The sequence below is a fragment of the Fistularia commersonii genome, chromosome 1, assembly GCF_037954325.1.
Source record: "Fistularia commersonii isolate RoL2024-O1a breed Wild chromosome 1, RoL_Fcom_v1.0, whole genome shotgun sequence".
In the NCBI taxonomy this organism is placed as follows: Eukaryota; Metazoa; Chordata; class Actinopteri; order Syngnathiformes; family Fistulariidae; genus Fistularia; species Fistularia commersonii.
Window position 1 is genome coordinate 25,351,127 of NC_141284.1, and position 16,022 is coordinate 25,367,148.

Consider the following 16,022-nt stretch of genomic DNA (forward strand, 5'->3'; position numbering starts at 1 on the left):
CCCAGCGCACGGCCAGACGAACCCACCGTGCGCATGTTTGCGCTCCATTTCTGTAGGCCAGTGTCAAATTTCTCTAATGAATTCTGTGAGGACGTCATTCAATTCCAGATGACCTGCGGGGCTGGAGTTAGCTTTCACTGAATGAGGGTGTGTAAAGGCTTTTGTAAAAAAAAAAATATATATATATATATCATTAGTGGGTATGGTTGGCTGTTGAATTCCTGAGTTAAGGTGTTTACGTATGAGACGGCTCGCCTACCTTGATAATAATTTTGTGCTTCTTTGTGTGAAGAGAAAGCAAGTTAAGTTTCCATTGAGACTGAGCATCAGTTTCCATATACATGTTTCAATGATTGTTTCTGTATATGTGTGTGTGTGTGTGTGAGTGTGTGTGTGTGTGTGTGTGTGTGTGTGTGTGTGTGTGTGTGTGTGTCCAGGGCTGCAGAGAATAGATCCGAGGTGCAGATGGTGTACTGAGGCATGAGGACAGTCAGACAGTCCATGACTCATACCAAACATAGCTCTCTATTTCTCTCTCTCTCTATTTTTCTCTCTCGCTCTCTCTCTTTCTCTTGCTCTCTCTCTCTTTCTAGATATCTAACTATGTCTCTCCCTCCTCCTCCTCCTCCTCCTTCGCTGAAAAAGCGCAACGCAACCAAACGTATATATGTGGGTAGCTGGGAGAGGCAGCACAAAATGCAAACAAAGCTATCTTCAATCGTATACGAGTGTGTGTGTGTGTGTGTGTGTGTGTGTGTGTGTGTGTTTGCTCTGTCCAGAGGAAGCTGCTGACATTCTTTTTAGCTCTGATTTACCTCTGCAGAGCTGCCCAAAAGCCTTTTATCCAAAGCCCTACTTTTATCTTACTCACTTTGTCACTTTCATTGTACTCAGTGCCATCTTACCAGTTCCTCAGGAACCTTTACACGTGGAGGGATGGGGATTTGGGAGCGAATATCCCAATTCTCTGCTTACTGTCCATTCTAGAAGAAGGAAATGGGATTCAAAAGGGTCACTGGGATCAAATCACTTGTGCTTTCTTCAATAGAGGCGATCCTATTCCCCGTTTTTTTCAAAACGTCATCCCTTTCGGGGATGAAGAGTTTATCCGAGATATTTCATTCAGGATAGCATCTGCTGGGACTGATTAAAATTTTAACGCTAACAGTTCATTTTTTTTAAAAAGATTCTATTGCCGAAATGGCTTAGGAACCACCGTTTTAATAACCTCCTTGCAGGACTTCGCCAATTACCAAAAGAAAGCCAACATGATGGTTTCATATCCCCGCTGGGTACCAGCTTTTAGAATTTTCATCCAGGGATCCAAAGTAAATGAAACGTGGTCTCACAAGGGCTTATTAATCCTCGTTAGATATACGGCCGTTCGCCGACCTACCAGACAGACTTTGTAGGCAGCTCTTTAAACCTGCTAACACTGAAGCTTTTTTTAAATATGAACACTTTCTTCACATAGTGATTAGCTAATAATGCTGATGATAATGATTCAGTCATTTATTTACCATACTGCTTATCCTGAATTCAGGGTTGCGGGAGGGCTGGAGCCTATCCAAGTGTTACATGGAGACACATGTAGCACTTGAAAAAGCATGTTAAAGATGTAGTTACACATCTCTGCCGATAGGTGCCCCTAAGGGGGAATGAGTCAGGGGTCAAAGTGCACAAAAACCTCTTCAGTATGGCACAAAAACCTCCTTAGCATGGTACAAGGACTTTTTGTATGCTCGATGGTTAAAGAAATAAATTTGAAAATGGCATTATGTGGTGAGTGATTACAGACCCTTTTTTTTTCTTTATACCTATTGGTTTTGGAGTGGTGTAACATTTTGGAGGTTTCACCGAGATTTTTACTCACCTCACAGGGAAAGACAGGGAAAGTGTGCGAGAGCTACCGCTACAAGCTGGTGCGACACGGATCGTTTTTTTGACCTATTTCCAGTCAGATCAAGCATACACAAAATCCTTGTACCATGCTAAGGAGGTTTTTGTGCCAAACTGAGGAGGTTTTTGTGCACTTTGACCCCTGACTCATTCCCCCTTAGGGGCATCTATCGGCGGAGATGTGTAACTACATCTTTAACAAGCTTTTTCAAGTGCTACACATGCAACCATTCACTCTCTCATTGACAAGTCATATTGAGGCATCCACACACACACACACACACACACACACACACACACATACTAACACACACACAGTGACTAATTCTCATGTTTGCTTCCCAAGAGAAGACAATTTTACCATTTGCAAACTGGAAACTTGTCCGGAGTACCACTGCACTGCTGTTTGGACATTAAAAATAAATATAAAAAAGAGCTGCAAAAGTGAGGTTTGCGCAAAAAGCTAAAATCTGAAACCTTCACCATTGCGTGATGAATGCGACATATTTGAGTGTGAGGTAGTTTGGTGCAGAACTTTAGGATTTTTCAAGAGATTTATTTTCTTCTTTTTGCCCGTTTTCATTTATTCATTCATTCATTTATTCATCATCAGACTGCTTATCCTGCACTGGAACTGGAAAGAAAGGCCCCTCCATTGCCGCAATTGAACCAAGGACCTTCTTGCTCAACCTAATGGTAATTATGTTTTTTGCTAAAAAAAATTAAAAAAAAATGAATTGCATTAAAACAGTTGCCACTTTGATATAGCATTTACCAAACAAAATGAATGAATCAAATTCTCATAAGAGCTAAAAACAAATCCATGAAACCCACATGGGAAGGTTAGGGTTCAGGAATTTCAACCAAATCGCACCCAAATCGCTCACTGAATTCCAATTATCTATAGCCAGAAGTGCTGGTGATGCTACTCGGACATCAGCGTTTGACATTTTGTGTCCCACAAAAGACACGGTGGCTCCGAGTTCATGTCTAGCGCTGTGCACTTTAATGCCCGTAGCGTCCAGAGTATGTTCCCGCTGGCCGTGGCAACACAAGGTGACAAACTGGCTTGTGTTGGAGGCCCTTTTCTCCGGTAGAAGCTCGTGTTTATTACCTTGTTCCTGCTGTTTGTTTACAAACTGCCACTGCCGTAGCGCTTCACCGCCATGTTTGTCTATTTCACCCCTGGCTCCTCTTCCACCCACACACACTTTGCCAGGTCGTTGGCTCATCTAATGTGGCAACACAAGTCTCTTTCTGGTGGGATTGTTTTTTTGTACTTTTTCTTATTTATCTTAAATTCAGTCCTGGCACTCTTCTTTTAAAGTCTTAACTTCTAGTACAGGAACGGGCAATAATTTTTGCTGGCAGGCCACATTTCTTTTTCAATTTTTATGCACGGGCCAACTAGGTATAATGGAAATGGAACAAAATGAACATTTAAATCTAAATTATTTTTTTTATTTTTTTATTTCAACTATTTTAACAAAAATCGTTAATGATCATATAAATATACCGACATTATTTTGTATGTAATCCTCCATACAAAATTAAACAAAAGGAAAAAATGTGGGGTTTCTAAATTCAATATTGAAAATATTCAAAGAAAACAGTTTGGCGAGCCGGATAAAAAAGCAAAACAGGAAATGAACTAAAGATGGATATATGGTACAACTTGTCAGTTACTCACAGGATGAGAGTGTAATTACCTTTCGGAGAAAATGAACATTTTATACCAGAGGCATGACGGTCCTGATGTTAGACACATCCAAAAACACGGGGCATGTATGGAATTCAAACACTATCCCAGCCTTCATAATTAGCACTCCCTTCAGAACGTGCACCCTGACGATTGGTTTCTCGACTTTTGCACATATATTTTCTTGCATTGGTTTGTAAAAGAATTGGCGGTGTTGCAGTGACAGTGACAAATAAAAGGACAAAAAAATAATAGGTTAAATAGGGGCTGCTTTTTGACGCTAATTATTTTCATTTAAAATTGAAAATCCTCGTTGGTTGAGACCAAGAGAAGAATAAGTCAGTATGTGTGAACATGAGACAACCCAAAGAACCAGACCGATCCTGAGTAATAAATGATGGGACAAAGTGTGAAATGAGGGACGGGCGCGTGTACATTTTGAAATGCTGGATGAACCTTATCTAAGCGATCATTTTTCAGTGCCCTTTTATCTGTAATTTCAAACAGACTACAAATTTGCCGTACATTTTTCATCATTTTCATGCTCTATCAAAGGATCCCGCTTTCTTGCGTCGTGTCAGATGATGGCCGTCAACTGTCTGTGCTTTTTTAAACGGAGGACATGCTGTGACTGAGAGTGCGGAGAGAGGGTTTGTAAAGAAAGGTTACCGGTTAATGTTGCCAACATGACATTGGCTCTTCTCCTCTCGACCCACTCGGTGATCAAAACACTTGGTCTCTGTGACGACGGGAGATTTGTGTCTCGCTGCCACAGTGGAGCCATCGCAAACTGGATAAAATGAGCGGAGGTGATCTCCATGAGGCAGCCTACAAATACAAACCTGTCCTGATTGTAAAAAATCAGGTTTTAATATCATTTTCAGACATCACCAAGAGCTTAAAAACACTTTTTAAATACCCGTATTTAAAAGATATACATCAGCAAACTAGCCAGACACCACTTTTCTGATTGAATTATTTAAAGTCTCTATAAATTATTTATGAAATATAGTCGCTGGATTTATCCCGTGGGAAGTTTTATTCCAGACTTTTCTGAAAATGTTAGTTTAATGACAAAATGTTCATTGCACAGTGCTGATAACCCCTCCAAGTCTCACCTATTTCCCACTTGGAGTTGTGTTTATCTTTCAGGATTCCTCTCTGTTCTCGCCTTGTTTTTTAGTATTTTTAGTTTGCCAAAGTACATTCTGCAATTACAGTTTCCAGCTGCTTATTTTCTACATTTGGGTCCACCTGCCTCAAGTCAACATAACAGTAACTCAGAGGGGAGCAAATTAATTCAAATACATGGCAGAGGATCTGAAAATAAATCTGTGTCTTAAAATTTCCTGGAAAATTGACTTGGTGTTTAATCTGCCGCATGAAAGCCTTGTATTTCTGCACACGCATACTGTACATACACACTTTTCATTTCGAGAGTGACTCTTCGTGAATGAGCTTGAATGTGCCCCGTGTTTTCTTTGTAAATTTTCATTGTTGCAACGAACCTTTCTTCGAGTTCCAGCAACAATGACCCACAATATTCACACCTATTTTTGGCCTTGTGGGCTTTGTCAATGACAGAGGAGAGGGGGGACAGTTGCACTTTATTTCAGCATGAGTTAACTGACGCGGTTGTGGCCTTACATGCATGACTAAGACTTTACAGTACATGACTTCAATACCCTGAAGGCCTCACAATGACTAGTAATATACTGACACAGTTATCAGACCAAACTAATTGGGTCTGGGACTGGGTGTATATCTGTGTGTGTGTGTGTGTGTGCGTGCATATATGTGTGCACGCGCTGGAGGACCTTTGTATATGCATATCTTGAAATGTCTGACCCCTTTCATGCATTCTGAGCTCCATCTTTCCTTCATTGCTCTCACACCTATTTATTTTTGTGGGTGGATACAACAAATCAAAGTGTGTCGAAGGATCCCGTCCATTCCAGCATCATTTGCGTCCCTCTGCATGTTTCACGTGCCAGCGTTTCCTATGAAAGCTGTTGGTAGAGGATGATCGCGCACTCTTAAAACCCTCTGACCCAGATTCACTCCTCCCCACGGTTAACATGTTAGAGAATATTATGTCTGTCAGCGCACACACAAACATTTAGTAAACACTGCCACATTACATGTTACAGCAGCCAAACACCATACCTCTGCAAATGCCTTGCAGAGATTTTACCAAATCTGCAAATAAGCTACTGTGAAATTTAAAAGGCACTCACATTGTTAATCCACTTGCAATTAGTGGTTATAGGAGGATCATTTTAATGAGCACAGCACTGCGACACTGCTCAGAGTCACTCGCGCCTGCAATCCATCCCACTGCACAACACTGACAAGCAGGAGAGCAGAGACAAAGGCTCAGTCAAACTTGGTCTCGATGTATCTGCCTCTTTAGGTGTGTTTTCTAACACGGTGGTCATTCATCATATTCATCTGCCGCTTCGCGGCATCAAACAGGTATGGATCAGACGCTGAAGATCTGAACGCGGAGTGATGGAGATGCCTGAGCAACAGACATGCAGGGAGGGAAGGGAGAGCAGAGGGAGGAATGGAGTAGTGGGGCGAAAGAAAAGACACAAAAAAATACATAGGAAGCGTGAAGGAGGAACGAAAGATTGTATGTGAAAAGGGTGAACACGTGAACAGACACCCCTAAATGGACTGAAGGTAAAGGAGAACAAACAAAGAGGAAGGCGTCAAAGATGAAAAGAAACATGAAAAAAATATATAATTAAGTATTGGAAGAAATAATGATGGAACAGAAAAGAAAAGCAAAAAAAAAATCAAGCTTATAAGAAGATCTGGAGTGAACTGAAAACAGAAATTAGTCAGTGGGATAAATTGGAAAGACGGTTTCAAATGAATAATCAAAGGTGCAAAAATATGGAGCAATGAGGGAATGGAACGTGAATTAAACATGTGCATGATGACAAGGCAGGATGAGCTGTACAGAAAATTAAAAAACAGATACAAAATAAAGAATAACAAGCTCCCTGGTGGTGTGAAGAAACCGCAAAAATTCACTTGTGGCAAAAGACAAAATGTATTTTGGAAAAACCACAGTAAATTAAAAAAATGGGACATAGAACAAGTGACCTAATGGCTGAAAGACAGGAGTAAAATAGCTGTCACTCCAGTGTGACTCCCAGGGTTGAGTGTGAATGGATCACTGGCTTCACATTGATATTCGCTGACCTGCATGACAGCCACTGATTACCACATTGTCACATCTGATGCCAACTTGAACCCGCACCAAAGGAGGGCAAATCACCGCGATGGCAAAAAAAGAAGACAGAAAAAGAAGAACATAATGAGGGCCTGTGGAATCCTGACTGAGCCCGCGTTGTGGACAGCGAGAAATTTACATTACATTCATTCGCATCCGTGTATTTCTGAAGCACAAATACTTTTCTTTCTAACGCCCGACTATCCATCAGGCGCAGACAAACGCACACGCCCCGCTCACATAGCGGGCTGGGTTATGGCTTTGGGACGGCGCCCGGCGATGTGGCATGGTGTGAGGAGAACAATGATGAGAAATTTACAGGAACAGATGAAAATACAAAAATCCCTGAAAGGTTTTTACGAGTCAATGTTATAGCCGGAAAATTTGCAAAATATAAAACGGACAAAAGGGCTGCACGGTGGCACCGTGTTTAGCGCTCCAGCCTCACAGCTAGAAGATCCCTGGTTGTATGACTCTATATGACATGAGTGAGAGGGTGAATGGTTGTATGTCTCTATGTGTGGCCGTGAGATCGACCGGCAACCGGGACAAAAAGGAAAAAAATAAATATTTGAAAAATCCTAAAGAGCCGCACTAAATTACCTCACACCCTAATATGTTGCATTAATCATGTAAAGGTGTAGCTTTCAGGTTTTAGCTCCTTGTGCAACCTCACTTTTAGAGCTTTTTTTCTGGAAGATGCTGCAGAAGCCCCAGACAATTTTCCAGTTTGTGGATGGTAAAATCGTCCACTCCTTGAGAACAAACATGAGAATTAGTGGCCGGGTGTGTTTGTGTGTGTGTGTGTGTGTGTATCAACAGTAGGTGACTGTTTGATGTCGATGCCTTTATAACGAGACCAACACCGCGTGACCCTCATTATTCCCCGCAAATTTAACACAGATTCGACAAGAGGCTGATGTGCATTTGTGTTTGTATTAAAACGTGGAAGAGACGGGACTATTAAACACATTCAAACACAGAGCATGGCTCATTATTCTTGTGTGTTTTTAGGGGTGGCATCCCGGAGAGAAGAATAAGAAGAATTTAAAAAGTGAGCCAGGAGGACGGAGAGAAAATGGCGAATCTGAACATGGAGAAAATTAGTCAGAGATGAGGTGAAATGGATTAGAGAGAAGGCATTATCTTTTTTTTTTTTTTTTTTTTTGATGTACTTTGCTGAAACAGCTCATTACAAACGCCAGCAACGAAGAAATATAAACACACTAAAAAAATTCTCCTGCTCCCACACACATACACCCACATACCAGGCACAAGAGCATATTAGCAGAGGGAATATGAAATCATCTGCAGCGCCAGCAGCATCGCAGAGGAACATTTTAAACATACAGGTTGACAGAGAAAAGACAAACAACAGACTAAATAGAAATAAAGCATTTTGTATGTTTCTGGCCCAGCAGACTCCCCCTTTAGACCTCAATCTGGTTTTCATCTCCCTCCTTTCCCCACACTCCCCCTCTTATCCATTCACTTTCTCCTGCCGAGGATTTACACCCGCCTCCCACAAAATTTCTCTCAGTTATGTTTATTTTGGGCAATTTTTATTCCAGTGATGTTTATTCATGGTTCTGAGAAATAGATAAGAACCCCGGTACTGAGCTCACCCAGAGGGGCTCCGAGTCAGTCTCCACAAACGCACGTAGATGCACACACAAACACTCATACGCTATCCCACGACTCAAATAAACACAACAAAAATCCACCGAAACCCCTCTCGGTGACATGTTTGTGTTCACGCAGAGGTAAGCACACATACAGAGCCCAGCATGGCCATCTTCCCAAATGATGTCATTTTCTCATCACAGACAAGCTGAGGTGTTTTGTAGCCTCTTTTACAATCAGGTCGACACTTACCAAACAGCTTCCCTTCAATATTCTGTTTGTTAAGGATCTTTTTTTCTTTTTTTTGTCCTCCGAGAGATGTCACCATCGGAACGTGTGAGACCCTCATCTGTCAGCAGTGTTTAGTGTGATGTCATTGTTGTGACACAACCACACGGTTAAGGAGGCTGTCATTTTAAAGACCCCCCTATGTTTGGTTTAATTCTTGACTGCTCCCTGCAGATGCGTGGGTGTGTGTGTGTGTGTGTGTGTGTGAGTGTGTGTCATATTCGCAAATGCAGAAAGATTTGCCGTTAAAATGGCTAAAGGGAGAGAGAGATAAGAAATTTGATATGCAGAGAGTGATGCAGATGAAAAAGAAAAAGAATGTATTTGCTCTCAGTGCACTCAGGTTGAAATCCTTCAACCGTTTCCAAATCTGCTCAGCCACTCTACTATTTCTAAACCCCCTTCTTTCTAAATCCCCAGACAATACAGACTGACCATATCCATAGCCTATCTTGCCTGTCTATTATAGGCAAGGGTCTGAAGTTCCATTAGATCATATTACTCTTTTAAACATCTATCCACGGAGGAGCCGCCATCTCAGCCATAAATGAATGCAGATAAACAAATACTTCAGTGTAGACGTTTGTTCTCACTCAAACATAAAGGGGCCATAGTTTTAGGGTTTTTTTTTGCAATAAAGTGTGCAGTCAGATGATAACGGAAGATGTCCCATCAGTCACAAACGCCGTCAAATGATTGCTAATTATTGAATTAGGAAATTTCTTTGCTTCAGTAATATTTAAAGAACCATTTATAGGCTGCAAACAATGTGGTCATCCCCCACCCTTTTAAAGAAAAGCAACAAGCTGTAAATACTGTATACTATTATGCTGTGTTGAATACTCTACAGAAAATATTGGTAAGTATTGAAATAATTGTTCTATATCCCTTGGGAGAATTGAAATAACAATAACAAAATGTAATCATATAATGACATTTTTCCCACCACTCTATTTTTGTTTTGCATTTAAACCCCAAAATATATGTTTTATTTTTATCCTATATTTTATATCATCCGTATCAGTATCATTACATGTTTTAAGAATTCATATATATATATATATATATATATGTGTGCGTGTGTGTGTGTGTATATATATATATATATTCATACAGTATATATATGTGCTTTTTAAGTACAACATTTTGATTTTATCGGGCTAAGAGTCCCCCCACATAACCAAATGGGTATGTATGCAAGTTAATTTTATATAACTGGCATGAAAATGTTTTAATATACCAACTGATTATTTCCTTATATTGCTCACGTTTTTGACCTAGATGCACTCCAGAGTGAGTCAGTCTTTCGGAAGTGATTAGTGTAATTTGCTTTTGCTACCACTAGCCAGCGCAAAATCCCTTTATGTACTTTGACATAAATTTCCAGTCTAAAGCAGGCATCTTTGACTATCAAAATAGTGAGACTGAGAATCTTTCTCTCGATATCAAAATGACATAGCGACATCCACATTGCAGAACAAATTATAAATAAACCATAGATTGGGCCGATGTCTTATAATTTAAAAGTCACTGAATTTGTGGTGCAATGGTTAGTACTTCTGTCTCACAGCTCGATAGATGGTCCTCAGTTTTGATCAGTTTTGACCTTAACTTACCAAGACGTGTGAATGTGGCTTGTGTGTGGCCCTGTGATCTACTGCTGACCGGTCCAGGGTGAACCTGCATCTTGTCGAATGACAGCTGGGATAAGCTGACGCTATCCTGAGTGCAGGATAAGCAGTATGGATAATGAATGCATGAATGAATCAGTACTGAATCATCGTACTTCCTTCTACAGGAGCAGAAACAGAGGACATCTGTGCAAACAGTAAATAATATTTAGTGGTAAGCCCCGAAGTAGACGGAACGAGCGGTTATTTTTAGTCTTTTGTTTTTGTTTGTATGGGTCTAAATATTGTGCCGATTGTCGGGATGAGCATCACTGCACAATGAATAAACATGCAACTACTCATCTGTAGTCTTGGAAACTGCATCTACCTAACAATGTAACATTTTGTTACAGCAAAACCAATATGATGGAAAAAAAAACAACAACATTTCTCTGCTTTATTGTTGAAATCTTCATGCAGTGAGGTAGTGGAACCATACTTTCATTAAAGATAAAAATGTTTTTGCTGAAAATTTAACTGGATAAATTGAGATATTATTCATTGTTATAGCTTTAAGAAAGGAAATCGTTGAGTATCAATTAGACAATAAAAAAAGAGGAAGGCAAGGGCAATCAGCTTACCAAACCACCAGCAGTACAATACACTGACTTGAAACTTTTGGCATTCAATATTAAAAATAGCAAGTGTCCCTCTCTGTAGGCGTTATAACTAAATGAGCTAATGCACTTTAAAATGCTGCTTTGGTACTCCGTATATGAACAGTAACTGTTGTTACAAAATTGATGGCTTTTGTTCTTGACATTGTGTGCCTCCATGCTCATTTTTTTCTGCTTAAACATACAATTATTTATTATTTGCCCTCTTACTTGTGTGTGCAAATACATAAAACATAACTGATTAAAATCTAGACAGGGTCACTGGACAAGGTTAATTAGTGACATAATAAGTACAAATCTGAGAGCAAACAAGCAATTAATAGGATGGTTTTGTTTATGTAGCTTGTTTGAACTGCCATCAATGCAGACCTACAAATTCCAGTCAGAGAATTTGAAAAGGTACAAATATCACTAAGGTGAGCTCATGCTGAAAATCCACTTTCGTGTCAAGAAACATCAAAATATTTGGTACAACCTCCAACAAGAAATATAAATGTATCTGACACCTCGGGGGTCAACTGAGAAAGCCAGAGGAGCAAATCTGGAACAAATTCGCCCTCTGCTGGTCGTTAGACGCAGGTGTAACATATTTTGATGGCGGAAAAAACGATTGACAGATTTACATAGATATTACAGAACTGTATTATACTCCATTTGGAGAAATAATAATATTGAATATGAAGCATTTTTTCCTTCATTACTTGCTAGAGCTGGATATAGCAAAGATGAAGATGCTGACGCTCTCTTGGGGAGTGACAATGTATGGGTAGGATTAGGAATGAGTCCGTGAGAGAGACAGCACATGTTCTGGAGAGAAGGTCAGAGAGGCTAGGTTGAGATGATTTGATCATGTGCAGAGGAGGAATAGTTAATATACTGTATTGGTAGAAGGATGCTGAGGTTGGAACTGCCATGTAGAAGGTCTAGATGAAGACCACGGAGAAGATTTATGGATGTAGTAAGAGGACATAAACTTCGCTGATGTCAGCAATGTGCAGTCAGGGGAGGCAGGAGAGGCCGTGCCTCACTTGCCAATCTTGGAAAGAAAAGAAAGTTATATTTGTAAGTGATTTGCACTATAAAGGTATTTTTCATTTAACTTCACCAGTTTCAGATTTTTTAATCGATGGATTTTCACGTTTACTGTTCAAATACTGTGAAGAGATGTGTGGTGAGGCTGTAGACTGCTGAGCCTCAACATAGACTGCACAATGATGGCTGACTGCTGGAGACCATATTGCTGTCTCTCTGTATGTTGCTATTAAAATGTTTAACCGCTTTTGTTATATGAACTACATTTCCAATGTACAGTGTCAACAACTTTGTGTGTTACTAGTTTCTTGTGCTGAGCGATCAAAAAACGGCTGCAAAGAGACACTAAGTGAGGCAGGTGGTTCTCCTGCCTCAAGGGAGTCAGCGCCTCACCAGCCATGAACCTCACCGCACATCACTGGTTGACGTGAGAGAAGAGAATACAGAGAATAGGATTAGACAGAGCGTGATTTGCTGTGAAGGAAAAGGTAACAGGAAAATAAGATATTTTCGATGCATATGGGATTCCCTGTATTTTGGCGTACATGGTATCTACCGACACACAACATGCATGTTGTTGGTGAGAACTCCATCCAGTGGAGCCTCGGCGTTGGAGCCTTCCCACCACGAGGTGGCAGACGTGGGCTCCGGAAACCAAGAAGGAATTGGATTTGATGCCAAGTTGAGGCTTCGCTAAGCCAGCTCTCTCCACGATAAGACAGGACTCGATAGGGAGCAGGACACCACCGCCACCACCACTCTCCTCCTCTTCCTCTCGGCTAAAACCAGGGCCCCTTTTATCTACGCGAGTCAGGGAGGCGTATCCCCTCCCTCTCTCTCTCTCTCTCTCTCTCTCCTTCTCTCCCTCTCCTCTCCACATCCCTCCCTCCTTCCCTCCCTTCCCCTCTTCCTCCACCGTTCACTAACAACATTACAACCTGCTTTCCGACGACGCCCAGTTCGTCCACGAGAATCCCGAAGGCGAGCGTCTCTCCTTCTCCCGTTCTCTCTTTTTCTCGCGAGAAAAAAAATAAAAGAAGAAAAACAAAAAAGTCGCGCGCGCGCACACGCGCGCTCCCACTTCGCCCGACGGCATCACCTTAACGGCAGCGGCGGCGGCGGCGGCGGCAGCGGCGGAGGAGGAGGCGGAGGAGGAGGCAGACGGGGTCGGGTAGGGGGGGTGTCAGAGGAGGAAGAAGAAGAAGAAGAGGAGGAGAAAGAGTAAAAAAAAAAAAAGGGGGGGTGTCGAGATATTCCCGGTTGACGCGCAGTGATAAACGCCTAGTTTGGAAGACGTCCGCGGCGGGAAGCTAAAGGGATCCGCAACTGGGTGAGTCGTGATTTGCCGTTAAGTGAGCCCGGTTTGTTTGCTTTTTCGCCTTTGACTGACCTGCTCACGGTGATTTAAACCGAAGCTGGGTGTCCAGCAGCGCAGCAGCATCCTCTCTCTCTCTCCCCCTCCCGGGATTGGGAAGAGAGGAGGGGAAAATTAAAAGAAAAAGAAAACAGCAAAATAAAAACCTAGCTTGCTCTGCTTGAAGTGGAATTCCTTAGCGTAAACACGCGGTTGACAACTCTGGATCAGTGCGCGGCGCGCAGTATCCTTCCGCCTTTTAAATAAACAAACACAAAATAAATAATAACAAACAAATGTCAAGTCCAGCGACGGAATGATGGTGAGGCAGAAGCGACGCTGGGAGAAACCCCAGCATTATTGTGTCATACCGTTATTTTGGTTTCCGCGCCCGGCAGGCCCGCCTGTAGTTTTGAAGCCGCGACACCGACAGGTGTAACCGGACGACATGTTTACGCGGTTGCCCGAGAAGACCCATCATGTCACATCGATCTGTGTGTGCGCGGAGGAGAAGCTTGCTAGGTTTGTTTTTATCTCCTCCACCTCACATTCTCCCGTGAAGACAGCATGTCACTGCGTGGACGAGGGGGGATGCTGACAACCCACGGGGCTTTGGAGGAGAGGAGGAGCGGGATGTTGTGCGTGTTGTGATGTGAGCGGTTTGCTCCAACATGGCGCGCAGGAGGCGATGAACCTTGGCCGGTATATACGCGGGTCTGGAATTTTTTTTTTCCCCGGGGCCCCGGTGCAGGGGATCGGACCGAGCATCCCTAACACAGGCTGACTTTTTGCTGGAATTAAATCCAGACGAGGCTGCCAGTGCGTGATGTAATCCGGCTCCTTCAGCATCCCTGCAATATCACGTAGGCTCGTATGTGTTGTCTTTCTATTCTTGTCTCTGAATAGAACAATATCAATAGAATCCATTCCCATTAATGTTTTTTTTTTTTTTTTTTTTTTTGCTGTTGATCTGTTGTGTTTGGCCACAGCGGGGAATAAGGGGAGGACAAAGACTGTGCGACATTGTGTTCTGTTTTGTTTGGTCGTCTGATCAGTCTTCCTCTCCCAGACACTGTTTTGGACAACATCTTTGACAAGACCAGCCAGTGCATGGATGACAGTTGGGTCTTTAAACACAACACACCCATAGCATTTCAGTGGGGGAGTCAGTGCACCCTGGAAAACAGAAAAAGGGCATTAGCTCTATCAATTATTCAGCAGAACAGCTGCGGGTACACTTGTTTCATTCTTAGATATGCTTAGAATAAAACAAAACTAAGAAGAGCTACAGCGTGTGTGAAACAATTGGCACTCACTACACAAGTGATGTTGAGCAAGACATCACATCATTTTTTATTTCACACCAGATGTGAGAGTGATGATGTAACAAAAGGGGCATCACTCCAAGACTAGTATTTTGTCGTATTTACATGGTGAGGAAAATTTAAAAAAAGTGTTTTGTCTAACTATTAAATGGAAGACGTCGATGGACAAATGACTTTGAGTTCTTCGTCAAACTGCTCTTCCAGTCAAGCAGACTTCTATAACATTGTAACAGATGTAACTGATTGCAGAAATACTGATTGCAGACACGGTGACAATCATATTTTTGAGGCTGAAATGAAAATAGACCTCTTTTACACCTTGTTTGTGTCCAGATTTTACTTTAAAGTGCCATTTTATCGTTGATTGATCTGGCTGACAGGGTGTGAAAGTAGCTGTGTCATTCATTTGTGTGGCGAAACTAATTTGCAGATGAGTTCATTGATTAGCTTGTTGTCACAGAAAGTAAAAGATATGGACTTCTGATCACGGCCATGCATTGGATGTCTGCCAGCTGGCAAATGATGCAGTGGGAAATGAACACTCGGGGCTGTGTTTTGGACCTGCTGCGCGTGGCTATTCATGAGGTGGAGTTTGTATTGCTTGATTTGACCTGTGTAATAGCAATTTCTTTATTTTCCCTCCACTGCATAGGAAAACCTCCTGCACCTCCCTAGGCACCACTGGTTGTGTTTGTCTAAAACTGGTTTGTGTTTAAGCGGATTGCTTGTGCAGTACTCTCTTCTGGACATTTCAGTTTAGACCAAACCATGCATGATCATGCCGTTCCAAGAGCAAAATCTTTAATGCCTAGGAGTAGCATTTATTTTAAATGCACTGCATGAAAATGCTCAAGTGTCTCCAAAGTCCTAAAACGGCATTGTTAAGCTTCAATCGCTGGTGATTCTTTTGCTAAAGTTTTAGTTAAGGAGAATGTTACTAATAATGGTACTAATAATGCAGGACGAGTCCCAGATAGATTAGCCCTAATGAACATGTGATCACTCAGGATTCACAGCTTCTGTCCAGATAGTAATAGTGTAAAAATCATGAAGGAAGCTCTGTGTCTGGGGTATTGATGCTAACACCCTTCGATGGTGGATGCACTTACCTCTCAAAGGGGATCCAAGTGCCTCCAAAATAGCAGGTGTTTGCCTACACCTTGATTTAAAAATAATCTGTGGCCCCACAGCACCTCGGACGCTGCTCATAGAATCCCCCATCGTACCATCATCTAATTTGCTGAAGAGGTAATCTCCAAAGTGGTGGGAAT

The 16,022-nt window shown here is 41.9% G+C and overlaps 1 protein-coding gene across 1 annotated transcript in view; it reads left to right on the forward strand.

Moving 5' to 3' along the window:
* The first annotated feature begins 12,996 nt into the window (after positions 1-12,996).
* The window catches only part of palm1b (paralemmin 1b), a 28,530-nt gene continuing 25,504 nt past the window's right edge, over positions 12,997-16,022 (forward strand). The window contains exon 1 of the mRNA XM_086156603.1: positions 12,997-13,402. The gene's annotated coding sequence lies outside the window, so the exon portion shown is untranslated. The remainder of the gene's footprint in view (positions 13,403-16,022) is intronic.